This window comes from Pseudorca crassidens, chromosome 4 (assembly GCF_039906515.1).
Source record: "Pseudorca crassidens isolate mPseCra1 chromosome 4, mPseCra1.hap1, whole genome shotgun sequence".
In the NCBI taxonomy this organism is placed as follows: Eukaryota; Metazoa; Chordata; class Mammalia; order Artiodactyla; family Delphinidae; genus Pseudorca; species Pseudorca crassidens.
The window spans coordinates 31,456,332-31,465,869 of record NC_090299.1 but is presented as its reverse complement, the minus strand read 5'-3'; the positions used below and the strand labels follow the sequence as shown (position 1 = coordinate 31,465,869).

Below are 9,538 nucleotides of genomic sequence, written 5' to 3'. Positions count from 1 at the left end.
CGCGAACGCCGCGGCCAGCCCTTCGGCCCTTTTCCTCCGCCGCTGGTCCTCCTTCACCCGCCCTCAGGCCGGGGACGCGCGCGCTGCGCCCGCGCAAAAAGGCCGCTCGCGGGCGCGAGCCGCACCTTATATCCGCGGAGGGCGGCGCCTGCGCAGGGCCCGGCGCGGCGGCGCAGCCTTTGAAGTCTTGGCGGCTGCCGCTTTCATCCTTTCTTTTTTCCCTTGCAGGCCCCTTTGTGTGACTAAATTTGGCAAGAATATGGATCCGAGCCAGTCTTTCCACGTGTGCTCCCAGCTCCCAGCTGAGAAGGCCAAGGGTTCTCTTCCGGGTAAGGAGACAGGGAGAAAGATCAAAGAGTTTGGGGAGCTGGATCTGAAATGTGAATTGAAAATAAAAATCAAGCCTGGACACATTCCAGTTTCTAAAGCAAAACCAACCCTCAACAGAGGCCGTCTCGCTAGGACTCTCGTTCTGCCTCGGCTTCCTGTACTCTTTCTTTCCCGCAACCATTCTTGAGCACATGGAGTAGAATAAAGAGGACATAGGGAAACAGTTTCTCCGGATTTTGTTTTGCAGTAATTTTATTACGGAAAATAGCTTGTTCGTAATTACCGTTATGTGAATCCGAATTTCTTCAGCCATAAATATTGTTTTATTTCAGTATGTTTCACACTTTATTCTGCGGCCGCATTTGGGAAGAGAACGTGGACACACACGTGTGCACACGTTCGTTGTGCAGAGTGCTGCTTTTTCTACACACCGTACGGTGTGCCACGTAGTTTTCCTTACCAAAGCACTCACTAATCACGGCTGGTCTCTATGATTTGAAATCCTGTTATTGGCCGACTTTGGAAAGCTTTTCTGACTCGCTGAGTAGCCAGAAGTGGCCTGTCTTTATGGCAAAAACACAAAAACAAAAAAACACTCTCTAAGGCCTCTTCTTGAATAGACTTTTTCAGCAATGTTCTGTTGTTTCAGAAGTAACCGATATAAAGAGACAGCTTTGCAATAGTGTAATGCAAAGGGTCGGAAATCCTGCATTGAAGGTGGGCGCCATCACTTCCTCTCATGCTGTGGTGACCTCGGGCAAACCATTAAACCTTGTCCAGAACTCAGTTTCCTTTCTGCAAAATAGGTGTACTAAGAGCCTACTTAACAAGGTTGTTGTAATAATTCAGTGAGATCATGCATGTAAAAATATGTACAAATGTGGGTATGAAGCAAAGACGATTCTTAAGGAGACCTGTAAGTTTTGAACAAAAAACTTCTAAAGCACTAGGAATCTTTACCACAGGGGCAAATGGCAATGGTTTCACACTCGGACATCCACTGTTGAGTTACAAAGGCACCAAAATCACCTTGGCGTTTGTTATCCCCAGAGTGAGTGTGATGGCAGAAAGAACATCCCAGGAAGAGAGGGAATGTGCCTTAACTCTTCCTCATGTGTACGATGGACTCTTAATGCATTGATAAATTGCTGAGGAAAAATGGCACTGTGTGTGGGATATTTTTGTGAGGCATTTGGCACAGCTCCCGGTAACTCTGCTAATAGCCTGGGGTAACACGGTGGCCTGTGAAAGGAGCAACATGTATATGGGGAAAATACTCAAAAACAACAACAGAAATACAGACCCAAGGAGGGTGACTGGAAAGGTGTATTAGAGGTGTTCCTTGGGACACCAGAGCTTATGTTTCAGAACAGAATGTGATTACATATCTTAGATGGAGGCATCTCAAGGTTACAGGGCAATAAAGATTATGGCTCGGGCTGGCTGTGAAGTGACAGGAGAGCCATATGTGTAGCACTTTGGGCGTTTAGCTGAGTGTGCTTCATGCATGACCCTTTCTAACCTAAGGTAACCCATGGACGGAGTCATTTCCTGGGCTCCACCTCCCAGTATAAACTTTTCACTGTGACCTGCATACAGAGTGATGAAAGCAGGAGTAAGGGGTGGTGTCCAGTGTTCCAGTCCTCTGTTACTGTGGCCCAAGGCTGCCCAGGTACAGGATCCTCCCGAGATGTTCCAGCTCTTTCCACCGTCTCTGCTAGCAGCAACAAGCAGATTTCGCAAACAGTGTTGAAGGGACTTTCTAGCAATGTGGAGGCGGGGTGGGGGGCACTTAGGAGAGGGAAACCTTCCAGTTTTAACATAGCTTTTCCCCAAAGTCCCAGATGAGATGTGAATGCTGAACAAGTTCACTGGTCAACTTCAGTCCTTCCTTTCACTCTTCTTTATAGACGCAGCCATTCTGATTATTCTTGGCTGAAAGAGGGACGTGGGCCAAGGCGCCAAGGGTTCTGTCTTATTTTGGGGGGACAGTAGGGAGGCCCTGAAAATACTCAGGGAAAACCTGGGGCCCTCCGGAAGTAAATAAATTCTCTGAAGGGGGTGCGTGGCTAAAGGATTTTCTTACTTTTGTAAATTTGTTTCCTCAGTGAATATGGTAATAGGGGTGTTTCTTGAATCATGGTAAATGTACCTCTTAAGATGGACGGCCTGTGTAGTCTTCTCAGGCTCCCTGGGCTGTAGGAGCAGGGCTCTGGGCTCTTGTCAGCACCCGGCCAGCACCTAATCCCTGGTTTGAGGCTAGAAGCCAAAGCCACAGCCTTCTTGCCTGAAGGCAAGAGTGGTACCAACAGAGCCATATGGAGATTAATGCAGAACAAGGTCGTTAGTCTCATTGTTTATCCAGTTACTGGCAGCATAGATCTGTGTAAATTTCAGCTACAGTGGTCGCAGCCTGCCTTTGATGTGTGTAATCTGTACATTTTAGTGCTCCAGGAAAGTGCCTGACTGACAGGAACTGCATCCAATGCCCAGAAAACACATCTACACAGGCACGGTGAAGCATGGAGCTGAACAATTTTCCAGTGAGTTCCATCAAAGTAAATACACCAACCTGGAGGTTCAGGATTGAGCCTCCTTTTTATCAAGACATGACTTTTGGGGTTCCTTGTGATTGATTTTTATTTGTTTTCATTTGAAACTGGGTACCTACTTTACACCTTCCTTTACCTCTTAGAGGAGGAAGGACTTGACCTACATAACATTTGACCTTGCGGATGCTTTCTTTATTTGAAGTACTTCTGTCCAGAGAAACAGACTGATTGTGCAGCGTTATCCAGACTAATTTATACATTTATCCAAGACACAGCTTCTAGTTCTTTCCTTAACTCTCTCTTGAGTGTGCAGCTGTGCTTAAATTAAACTCAGAATTAGCAATTGTGAGAGTAGTTCAGAAGGTAGACAGAGCCAGCGCAGATAGTTTAGGCTACAAAATTGTCATCTGGCCCAACGAAATACTTTTCTTTGGCAAAAACAAAGCTAATTTGCTTGATCCGAATCGTACTTAAAGGTCCTGCCATCCCATTCTGCCAATTACAGATCTCAAGTTCACTTCCCTTAGGTTCAATTGGCAGAAGGCAAAGGACAGAGATAAATTACTGTCCTATGAAGTTTGACAGTGATTTTTGACTGCCAATTCAGATAACTCTACAGACTCAAAATATATTTTGAGGCTTAAGTTATCCAGATATTTGACCTTTGCTGTTCAGATTCTCTGGATAATTTTTAGATTATTTTACTTTGTATCGCAGGAACAGCAAATCTCCAGTGGCTGAGTCAGACAGGCCTCGTAAGATCTCTCTTGCGCTACTGCCTCCTGACTGGTCTCTGGCTTCCACTCTTGCTGGGCTCCACACATGCCCCACAGCAGCCCACGCGTCACAGACCAGCCAAAGCCATCCTCGAACATTTCCTAGTCATGGTGGCTTCCAAGTCGCTACGTGAGCTGGCTCTTGACTTCTTCTACTCCTCGTTCACTGTTCTCTCCTGCTCACCACTGGCTCTCCTGCTCTTCCTCCAGGGTATAGAGTGCACACACACACACCCCTTGGTCATTTACTTGTTGTCGCTTCTGCCCAGAAGCTCCTGGCCAGGTCGATATTCGCAGGACTCACTTTTTCACTTCATGTTTCTACTCAGACGACAACTCCTTCTCAGACCTTGTTATCTAAAAAACAGCCCACTCCCACATCACCCCAGTTCTGGGCACTCCATCTCTTACAGGCTTCATCTTTCCACACTCTCACTGCCTTACATATTTTTTTATACTTATTACCTTTCTCTCCCACTAGAACATAAGTTCCATGAGAGCAGGGACTTTGTTTTGCTGTATCCCTGCTGCCTACAACAGCCCTTGGTGCCCAGAAAATATACTAAGTGTGTGTTGAGTAAGGAATTAATATAGACTTTGAACCCTCAGTTTCCTTGTCTGTAATACTTCCCTTGTGGAAGATCACATATATTTGGTATAAAGTTACCTGGTATATAGTATAAGCACTGAGTAGGTAGTAAGTATAATTGTGTAGATCTGTACTGCCAATACAAGTATAATGCGACTTAAGTTTAAATGAAATTAGGAAGCTAGAAACACATAAAATTAATTTTAATAGTATATTTTATTTAACCCACATATCCAAAATATTACCATTTCAACATGTAATCATTATCAAAACTTATTAATAAAAGATCTTTATTTCATATTAAGTTTTTCAAATTTGGCGTGTGGTCCACTGACAGCGCTCTCAGGTTAGGCTAGCCCTATCTGGAGGGCTCAGCAGCACATCTGCAGTAACACGATGGCAGCTGTAGTCCATCAACCCTTTAATGATACGTTTTGTCCAGATCGTCTTTGTTTCCCCCCCCAACCCCCCATACCTTGCACAGTTCCCTGAAAACGGTGATCAAAAATGTATCAAAGAATATTATGATAATATGTTGTTATATACTCTTTTCATGGCAAATATAGGCTTTCACCTTCATGGGAGGGTGAAATAAGTGTGTGCACTAGCTTGAGATGGCGGTCAGCATCTTAAGTGTACTGTAAACAGTTCTTTGCACGTAAGAGGGGCTCAACGAAAAGTGGTTCAAGTGTGTTGCTGGATTGTTTCTTTGAGTATTTTTCTACATTTTAAATAATAGATTTACTATTGAACCTTGGGAAATATGTAGGTTGAAGATTTCCTGTATTATGTTTTCAAGACTGACTTTCTCCTCCCCTGCAAAACTGCTAAGCTCGATGTTCTCTAGGATCAAAGTTTCGTCAGGAAATAAATAATGTGGAGAGCTCCCACTCCCACCCAGACTTCATTTTCAGTTTTACTTCCTCAATTGCTTCTTGGCCACACATGGGCCAGATAGTAAATCTCCCTCTGTCCTGTGCCCGGAGTTTTCAACCAAGATACCTTCATAAGGCATTAGCCTTAGGCTTAGGCAAATGCTTTCTAGTTGCAAAAATCACTCCGCCCGCTCTGCCCATTTAAGCCCTGATGCAATAAAGAGAGCAGGATAATTTCCTGGAAGAAATGGGTAAAGAAGCTTCTGGTGAGGTATCTACCTCCAAGGCCTTGATATACCTTTATAGTAGAAAGGCATTACTTGGATATAAGTACATGAAGATGTCATCCTTTACGGTGACTTTGAAAATGACCTATAGCGTCTTTCATCAAAAGTACAGAGAATTAAGGATCAAGCTTATGCCACCACTAAAGTGGAGGGTGTTTAAAGGAAAACAGGTATGTTAACAATGATTCCCAAAATTATTTTACCAGCAAGAAGATCATGAAAGATATATTCAAAAGACTCTTAATGAGATGTTTATAGGAAAGTAGGTTATAGCTTTGAAAGGTTTAGTTGTTTGAACTAGGGGATTTATTTAATAAATTCTAATATAGCTGTACCAGGGAGAGCTATGCAGCTATGAAAATGATGTCAAACAATTTTTATTCACTTGCAGATATATTAGTGATAAATTGCTAAGTGGAAAAAGCAGATTATAAAGGAATATGTACAATTGTGTCTCATTTTAAAAAATCCCTCTGTACGTATCATTTATTAGCATGCAAGCTCTGTGAGGGCTGGGCACTGTCTTGCTTACCACAGTATACCCGGCGCCTGGGACAAGCCCTGCCACAAAGTGGGCACTCAGTATCTATTGAATATACCCAGAAGCGTAGACATAAAATACTGACAGTATTTTTCCTTGAATAGCGGAGACATGGGCGATTTTTATCTTCTTCTTCGTGCCTTTAAAAACATTTATATGCAGTGAATCAATATTAGTAAAAGGGGAAGATGAAAAGTGTTAAAATGTAATATGTTGAACAAAGATTTTAAAAATAAAAGAGCTGATCCTAGGGAATTCGGCAATAATAACAAAAAAGAGAGAAAAAGAAAAGAAAGTAAATCACCAAGGAAACGAAGATGATGAGGCAGAAGTGGTAGTGTTGGAGCCACTGCTTCATAGCAGACACAGTTTCAGGGCCAACTGGTGGGTATGTGGAAGTTAATACAAAGGGGCTCTGATTGTTTATAGCAATCAGAAAGGGTGGGCTTTTTAATTTTTAAGATAAAATTTAAACAGTGAAATGCACAGGTCTTAAGTGTACCATTCACTGAGTTTTAATAAATATATACATTTGTGAAATCATCACTCCAATCAAGATACAGAACATGTCAATCATCCCAGATATCCCCAGAAATATGGGATGAACTTATTTTGAAGCAACTTTTAAGCTACATTTTTCGTGACATGTCATGTGTTCTTACTGCCTTGCACATTTTCCTTAAACTCTGTGATTTAATTCCTCCATTTGAAAAACTTGTCAGGTTGAAATATGCCTTTCCAGGACTTCCCTGGTGGTCCAGTGTTTAAGAATCCGCCTTCCAATGCAGGGGACGCGGGTTGGGGAACTAAGGTCCCATGTGCCGCGGGGTACGTGCCACAACTACAGAACCCATGTGCTCTGGAGCCCGCGCACCACAACAAAAAGCCCGTGTGCCAGAACTAAGACCCAAATGCAGCCAATAAATAAATAAATATTAAAATAAATAAATATGCCTTCCAGAAAATGTGCTAATAATATACTTTATAGGAAGGGAAGAAATGGAACTCATAGTATTTGGTTGACTATTGAAATGCTGAATTGAAACACTGACCAAGTGAATTCACTGAAATATTTGTATTGCAAATTGTTTTCCAGTGTAATGGATGCAATGATGTTTGTGGTCCCAACAGACACAACAGTCAGAAGAAGTCTCGGGTGCTCTAGACACGGATGTTTGGGGGAGAAGACCGTGGGGGTAAGATGAGAAGGAAGTGATGGGGTGATCTCCAGAGGCAGCTGCATCCCGGGGACTTGGGAATGTGAGGACTTTTGGTGGGTGTAGAGACACAGCAGAGCAATACAGCAGATTAAGCGTGCCCCCAGCACGTGCCTGCTGAGCTTAGCATTCCTCTGGCCTCTGATCTAGTCCACTGGATACATGCAGTTGAGCGCAGCAAACAGGAGGGTCTCTTGGCTGTGGCACAAAATTGTACTCATTGGGGGCGGGGGAAAAGCACATTTCCTGGATTTCTCTTACAGGAAGTGTTAAAATATAGAGATGGGATGTAGACTGATGTTTTTTCCCCTTATTGTAAAATAGTTGACATTCTTGTCTTCTCTGTCTCTGTCTTTCTTTCTCTAACATGAAGATAAACCTGGACTTCCAGGAAGGGGAAAATTCCATCAACTTAAATACGGGTTCAAACACCCATGCCGGAACAATCCAATCAGTAAACAGGTCAGAAATGTCCTAAAAGAGGGCTGTGGAATGAACTGCAGTAGGGTTCAGGTCAGATGATTTCCTAGCTAAGTGTCAGAACTTCTTGGGTTACTCTCCTGGTAGTCCAAAGAGATACGGTATGCTGTGAAGGAAATAAAAACAATAATGTGAAAACGACATTCAGGACTTGCTCCAGGTATGGACTGCAGGACATTCCCGAGCCGCTGTCTTGCCCGTGCATGCCTTTCATCTGTCCCCCTTTCTTCATGGGCCCTACAGCATATGGGGTGTGAAATCGCTTGACAAGCTGTTTCCACTGGTGAGGTATGAGAATTTCATAGTTTGACCCCTGAACATGAAGGGAATTAAGAACTGATAGGAAGGATGATTTGGTGCCCAAGGTGGTCAGTTGGTCACCAGAAAGAGTCACTTAGGTAAGAAAACACCTTTGTATAGTGACTAGGTAAGTAAGAAATTATAAGTGAGCTGAAAATTAAGATAATAAAAAAGATTCATTTCTATGAGAAGGCCAGTTGGACAGAGAGAAACAGTAAAAATTATAATCTGAGAAAAATAAGCGAGAGGAAGTTTACTTAATAACTAAATACTTTCTTTTGTCTCTCCCCTTCATTTGTAAACCAAAGTGGGTATTTTTTTGTTTGTTTATTTTCCATGCAAGAGTTAATGCCCTATAGTTAATTATATTCATTATTCCAACAATAGCAACAGCAAAAATGATCTTTAAAGGAAAATCATCATTATGTCTATTTTTTGATTGCTAAATATGTAAAAAGGTTGAAAGTCAAATGGACGTTGTATATTAGTTACTGTGAGTATTTCACTTACTATGGTCTATTTTTTTAAAAATCTATTCTGTTTCACATAATGCTTGAAGTAAATTACATTTTCTGCCTCTCACATTTGAATACAGGACTGTTATCTTAGGGTTTCCAGCACTGTGGAAGAAACAATTTATGGAAGTAACTCCATTTCAGCTATACTGTCTCTTTCTGCTCCTTTTTTTTTTTAACTTTTTATTTTATAATGGAATATAGCCGATTAATGTTGTGATAGTTTCAGGTGTACAGCAAAGCAACTCAGCCATACATATACATGTATCCATTCTCCCCCAGACTCCCCTCTCATCCAGGCTGCCACATAACACTGAACAGAGTTCCCTGTGCTCTACAGTAGGTCCTTGTTGGTTATCCTTTTTAACTATAGTAGTGTGTGCATGTCCATCCCAAACTTCCTAACTATCCCTTCCCTTTACCCTTCCACCGTGGTAACCATAAGGTCATTCTCTAAGTTTGTGAGTCCATTTCTGTTTTGTAAATACATTCATCCGTATCATTTCTTTTTAGGTTCCGCACATAAGCGATATCATACGATATTTCTCTTTGTCTGTCTGACTTACTTCACTCAGTATGACAATCTCTAGGTCCATCCATGTTGCTGCAAATGGCATTCTGCTCCTTTTTTATTGAAGGAAGAAAAAGAAAAACAAATAAAGAAAACAACAATAATTACATTTATAGCCTAGGACTATGATCCTTTGAGTAAAACTGCTCTCACTTCTAGTTAACCAGGGGATGAGTGAGGTCCTATTTTCTTGAAGTTTCTAGTAGTCTTAGTAAGATGAAAGAAGAATTTACAATCAAATAGAAATGATACTGCAGACATTATGACTAATTTATATAGTTAAAAACTCAGGATTGTATTCAGAGCAACATGTCACAGATTTAATTTAAAAGGAAAGAGCAATTTCTCCTTTTATTTTGGTAATTTACATTGTGCCTGAGTCAGTAATTGTGCTCCCAGCCTCTGATGCTGTGAACACTGATGAATGTGACTTTGTGTTCATCCCTTCTGTCGATACTAGATTTAAATGGAACTAACTCCATCATCAGGTTGGAGAGAATTCAGA

General features: G+C 41.9%; 1 long non-coding RNA gene across 1 annotated transcript; it reads left to right on the top strand.

Moving 5' to 3' along the window:
* The first annotated feature begins 228 nt into the window (after positions 1 to 228).
* LOC137223103 (uncharacterized) lies at positions 229 to 7,568 on the top strand. The gene is made up of 3 exons (XR_010942718.1): positions 229 to 329; positions 7,047 to 7,146; positions 7,541 to 7,568. It is a non-coding gene; the product is annotated as an uncharacterized lncRNA (long non-coding RNA).
* The last annotated feature ends 1,970 nt before the right edge of the window (positions 7,569 to 9,538 follow it).